The sequence below is a fragment of the Alligator sinensis genome, unplaced genomic scaffold (genome assembly GCF_000455745.1).
Source record: "Alligator sinensis unplaced genomic scaffold, ASM45574v1 scaffold55_1, whole genome shotgun sequence".
In the NCBI taxonomy this organism is placed as follows: Eukaryota; Metazoa; Chordata; order Crocodylia; family Alligatoridae; genus Alligator; species Alligator sinensis.
Window position 1 is genome coordinate 889,424 of NW_005842224.1, and position 6,670 is coordinate 896,093.

The window sequence follows — 6,670 nt, forward strand, 5'->3', positions numbered from 1 at the left end:
GAGAGGCGAGGAGCGGCCCTGCGGGGGCGGGGGCTTGGACGACGGGTCGTGTTCCGGAGAACTGCCCGCCGCTGACTCGGACCCAGGCTCCCGTGTCGCCCAGGGGTGCAACGGGAGCGGGAGCTGGGCACGAGCAGGGCCCGCCCCCCAGCCTGTTCCCTTCTCCCTCGCAGGCTCTAGCACTGAAGGGCTGGGGCGTCCCAAGCCCCGCACCCCCTACTGATGCCCCTTGTCTCCAACAATTAGCCCGAACTTTTTTTTTTTTTTTAATTTGACTTTTAAGAAACATTTGGACGCTTGTCCTGCTGGGATCCTTTGCCCCTAGCTGACTTCCTGCTCCTGGAGCAGAGGGCTGGACCCGATGATCTTGCCAGGTCCCTCCCAGCCCTGATGTCTATAAAACTTACGTCTAAACTGCCAGCTTCCACCCAACCGGGTGGCAATGAGTTGTACGCTTTCATTGCACGCTGTGTGGGAAAAGACCTTCCTTGTCAGGCTGGGTCGATTTGCACTGAGTCAGATCTAGGGAGAGCCCGAGGGGATCTGAGATTTGGAAAAGGGGGTTGCAGACGGTGTGGTTCATGATTGTAAGGATTGCCACTTGCTGAGTCAGACCACAGGTCCCTCTTGCCCAATCTCTTGTGTCACCTCAGAACGGAGAGCTGTTACCGAAAGCGAGAGCGACCCAGGTTTTTTCCCCACTCTTCCTCTTTTCCCTTGCAGCCTTGAGTATTTAAGGTCTAAGAAGTTCTGGTTCTGCAGCTGTACCCTTAACTCCCATGCTCAGCAGCTCCTGATGCCCCTTTCCTCCAAGAATTTGTCCAGTCCCTTTCTAAATCTGGCTAAACTGGCCATGTCTACACAAGACAATACTGTGCAGTAGCGCTGGGGGGCACTAACCATGACATGACATGACATTACTGCGCAGTAGTGTCAAAACAACAACCGGTTACTGCATGGTCATTTAGTCCTTGATTATACATGTACTGAATGACTGCACGGTAAAAACTACGCAGTCCGCCACTTCTGTAGACACGGGCACTTCCACAACATCTGGTGGCAAGGACTTCCATGCTTTCATTACACGCTGTGTGGAAAAGACCTTCCCTATCAGGTAGTAAAGCAGGGTCAATTTGCACTGAATCAGGTCTGCAGAGAGCCCAAGTGGATCTAGGATTTGGAAAAGCAGGGTGCAGGTGGTATGGTTCATCATCACCAGGGACCCTGGTTTTCTCTGATTTAAAAACATCCCCAATTTCTAGTTTAAAAAAAAAGTAACTTCAAATCCACATTTTTCCACAATTAAAATAAAACACAGCACTGTGTGTAGGTCCATATATAGTGGTGTTTCATTTTAATCATGGGAAAATGTGGATTTGTGGTTACTTTTTTTTAACTGAAAATTGGGGATTTTTTTTTTAATTGTAGAAAACCAGGATCCCTGATCATTGCATCTAACACAACGCACATTTTTCTGCAGTTAAAAAGAAACTAGAAGCTTCACTAATAAGTAGGGGTATGAAGCTATCATATTCAATTCAAGATTGAAGGGGAAAAATGATTGGAACATGCAGTCAGAATCATAGAAAGTGAGGGTTGGAACTTATGGGACCTCAGGAACAGGACCCCTGCTTAAAGCAGGATCATTTCTAAGCCAACACTTTGTCTAGCCAGGTCTTAAAAGCCTCCAAGGATACAGATTCCACCACCTCTGGGTAACCTGTTCCACTGCTTTACTACCCTCCTTGTGCACAATTTTTTTCTTAAACTTCCCTTGCTGCAACTTGAGACTTTTTGCACCTTGTTCTTGTCATCTGCCACCACTGGGAACAATCTAGCTTAGGGGTGGGCAAAGAGGAGGAAGAGGGGAAGCACTGGGAAGAGAAACGAGGAGAGAAACAAAACAAGCCACCAAGTAGGTGGCTTGGCTAGCAGAACGCCCGAGGAAGAACCCACTGACTGACTGCGGTAGCTAGCTTCATCATCTGTCTTCTCATGTCACATGTATTTGTAGAAAGCTGCCAGTCCAGAAGTATGTTTCAGCTGTGTCCTTGTTTCAGCAAACTTGGGAGCTCATTACATTTTTGAGCAAGTGCATACGTGTTCAAAGGATCATAGGAAAGTAGGGTCCTCATGAAGTCATCTTGTAGGATTGTCCTTGACTCAACCAATCCAGCCAAGTACCTGTCCAACCTGCTCTTGAAAACTTCCAAGGATGGAGATTCCACGGTTTCTCTAGGCAGCCTGTTCCAGTACTTGGCCACCCTCATGGTCAGAAAATCCCTCCTAATCTCCAACCTACATTTCCCCTGCTGCAGTTTGACCCCTTTACTCCTAGTCCTGTCCCGTATAGCCATGGAGAAGATCCCATCTTCATTTCTTCTCAGGATTGGAACCTATAAACATACTTCCCTCCCTTACCAGAATAGAGCCATTTCTGAGCTAGGGAATATGCTCACAGCCTGCTGAATCTGACAGAGCTGATGGAAGCTCCATTTTCAGGATCTCGCCTCTAAATCTTCTAGAGCAGCAGTTCCCAAACTCTGACCGATTGTGCGCCACCAATTTAAAATGATACAACCTTAAGTACCACCAGCAAATTTTTGTCATATAAAAGTAATTATAATAAACCTGTTAACGCGTGCCACTGACAGGTTGTCTGCATACCACTGGTGGTACCCGTACTACAGATTGGGAACTGCTGTTTTAGATGGTCACAAATTAAAAGAGAAAAAGCATATACAAGCAAGTGTTTTAAAATATATCATCCTATCTTGCCCCTAGCAACATGACATTAGTATATACAGGTTTCCCTCACCAACCATGGGGGTTAGGTTCCTGATAGTTCTCACGGTTGGCAAAACAGTGGTTGGCAAAACCGGCAGGACTCGGGGAGCAGGGGCTGTGGGTGGGGGTGAGGGGTACCAGCAAGGCTGGAGCGGGGAGAGGAGTGAGAGACCTGAGTAGGGCCAGGGGGGCAGTGGAGGGTATTTTCAGACTGTACCCCCACCCCTTCTCTGAAGTATGGATACTTAAAACTGTGGTTGACAAAACCGTGGTTGGTGAGGGAAATCTGTATGTACTAAACTATGAGCAAGGCTGATTTGGGAAGATAAATTTTAATAGTTATACTAAGTGAGGCTGTGTTTTTTGTTCTTTTACATTCCTTTTTAAATTTTTTTTGTGGGCTTTTCAGCAGGGCATGGGGAGGAGGAAAGACGTTTCTTACAGAGTTCTTGGGTTTGCAGGGGAGAAGGGGAGATCGAGGGGGGTGTTGTTTGGGGAATCCTGCCTGTGGGTTGTGTGTTTATTGTACGCTGCTTGGAGTCTTTTGAATAGGGCTGAATATAAAAGTTAATAATAAATTAACAAGCCTACTTATAGAATTACCCCCATTCTTTAAATAAAAGTTCCAATAAAATAGAATACAAATACAACAAATACAATAAAATCATGAAAGTTCCAATAAAAGCTCTGGCTCACAAAATCTTATGCATCTCTGATTTAGTTATTGCATAAAGTGCATCTCTAGCCTGCTTTCTGCCTCACTTAAGATGAACACAGCTACCTCTTTCTAAAATTGAAGCGTCTCTTGATGTTAAATATAGTTTTCTCATCAGAACCATCATCTGTTTAACTATAGCTTTCATGTTCATATTCTGAAAGCAGTGTATCACATCAATAATACAGCCTTCAACAACACAGCCTTCTCTTTTTGTGGTCGGCTGCTAGTATTATAATAGAAGTCTTGAGTGTATATAGTGAGGTAGGAAAAAACCCACAAACAGTCTAGAAGATAGACAGCATAACAAAAAGTTATGTAAAGTTATAGTAAAGCCTCCTTGCAGTCAGTGAACATAGTTCTGCCTGATTCAAAATTGACCAGCTTAAAAAGTGGCTTGAAAATAAACAAGGTTCTTGAATAAATACTTTAAACTTCCATGTTGCTCAGCATATCTTGGCACAGTCTGATATGGCAAGTCATTTCTTTTGCTAGGTTTGTTCCAGTCCTGAAAGCAGATTTTTTTACTGTGAAACAAGTGATAGTTTATCCGAGCATTGTGCAAGGCAGTGTTAATTACTTCCTTTTTTCATACTGAGATTATCTCATGCCCTGGTTTCCTTGGAAGTTTGAAGCTGCTGAGAGAGAATCTGAACTCAGTTGAACTAGCTTTTTTTTCCCCCCCAGCTCACTAGATAGCAAATGAACCTTAATTTTTTTCATATATGTTTCCACATGTTTATATCTGGTGCTTGGGTTTTGAACATCAACTGTCATATGTATTCAAGCTGGAATTTATAGGAGTGAAGTAGTGGGCAATTACCAAAACAACATGAGAAACCAATTAGTGATTTCACCTATACCTCATCTGTTTCTTTTTATAAAGAAAATGTTAAGACTTTCTCTCCTAAATTTCTAAAAGGTTGCCAGAAAAAGATATTGTAGGATAGACAATAACTTTTTATGGCCACTGCTTCACTCACAAAAAAAGATATTGTCTATCCTAAACTGCTACAGTATTCTTTGAGATTATAAATTTCTCTCAAAGGCCTTAGGCAGACAAGGTTCCTTGGGTGAATTTGATATCTTTTATTAGACCAACCCAAATGGTTGGAGAATAGTTATTAAGCAAGCTTTCGGGTTCAAAAACCCTTCGTCAGGCTCAGGAAGCTGCAGCAGTTGGTGTGTGCTCTTCCTGGATGGAATGAAAAGTAAACAAGCCGGGGCTGGGCTGGGGAGTCAGTTGCCAGGCAGATTATAATGTATCAAAAATCCAATGTCCATGTTTAGTCCCTGATCTCTAGTATCCAGCAGATTGATGAAATGGAGCTCATAGGCTCATCTCTGGGAAGTGTTGTGTAAATTTCCCTTGAGGATCAGGACTGAGAGATTGGAGAGAGAGTGGCCCTCCTGTGAGAAATGTGCCCCCACCGGTAATTGAGGGTTTCTGTCTTTGATGGATTTCCAGTCTCAAAGACCTTGTATTTAAGGTATCCATGTATATCTTAATCCCTAAATTATTACTGTCACATTTGTATCTATTCATAGAGGCAATGTACTTACTTAATGAGGAAGGATCCTGGTTTTCTCTGATAAAAAAAAAAAAATCCCCAGTTTTCGGATTTAAAAAAGCAACCCAAAATCCACAGTTTTCTGTGGATAAAACACCACTATAGATAGATAGATAGATAGATATAGATACACACACACATATATTAGTGTTGGTTTATTTTAATCATGGAAAAATAAAAAAAGTAACCCAAAATCCATAACCTGAAAATTGGGGATTGTTTTTTTTTAATCAGAGAAAACCAGGATCCCTGATAATGAGATATTTGTTTTAGTATGCGAAAGAGTTTTGTAATCCTCAAAAATACTATTAAGTCATTCACTCATGACCATTTCATTGTCTGGCCTCACCTCTCTCCTTAATCTTGTTTTCCATAATGCTGTTTCCAGAGGCTAATTAAGGTGTACTTGGGGCCCTGTGCAAGCACAACATTGGAGCCCCCCCTCCCATGGGAGCTGGGCTGCAGGGGGGAGAGGGGCCCCTTCCCCTCCTAGTGCTGGTGGGGGAGGCTGGGTGGATCCCACCGGGCTGGGGGGCACATGCCCGCCTCCTCTCCCTGCTCCCCACCCTGCTACGGCTGAATGTAGACACACACAGGCGTGCACAGACACAGGCATGTGCACTCTACTCTCTATACATGGACCCAGACATACACACATGGACAGACAGGCACACACAGATAAACCCACACACACAGACACGCACTTTCCCCTCACAGGACCTTCCCCCTGCCCCACTCTTGATCACATGGAGGCAGCCCTCTGCACCCCGTCCTCCTGCCCTCTGTGAGCCGCCTGTGGCTCAGTCTCATTTCCCGCCCGGCCCCATTGCACTTTCCTGCAGAGAGCTGCTGCCCAGCTGTCCCATGCAGCCATGCAGATGCAGAGGGCTGGGCTGGGCTGGGTCGGGCCAGGAGTGCCGCGCTATGTCTCTGAAGGTGACGGCACTGGGAGTGGTGGCTGTGGGGTGGCCAACATGAATTTTGGGGGGCTATAGCCCCCAAGGCCCTCCCAGTGCCGCTTCCCACAAAGATGCTAGATAACATCATGGAGGACTACAAGGCCCTGGGACACCAACTGAAGAAGACGGGAGCCTAGGTGGGATTTTCCTCCATTCTCCTGGTAAGTGGACGGGGTAGGTGTCATGAGGCCTGCATTGTCATGGTTAACCGGCAGCTTCGGAGTGGGTGCCACGAGGCAGGCTTTGGGTTTTTTGATAACGACCCATGTTTTTGTAAGGAGGGTGGGATGGGCTTCACCTCTCCCCTAAGGGCAGACGTATCTTTTCCTCTAGGTTGGCTGATCTCGCACGGCGGGCTTTAAATTAGTTTCGCTGGGGGAAGGGGCTGCTTCGAGTGGAGAGGATGCTTCGCCAGCATGTAGGGTGCGGAAGGGAAGCCCAGGTAAGCAACAATGTCCGGAGAGCAGGGGGCCACTACTGTCCTGGGAGTGGGAGGGAGGCACGTGCACCCTCAGGAGGCCTCAGGTGTCTCTACACTAATGCTCGTAGTATGGGGAGTAAGCAGGAGGAACTGTGCCTCCTGATTGCAAGTAAGAACCCAGACTTAGTAGGGCTCACAGAAACCTGGTGGGACCCTA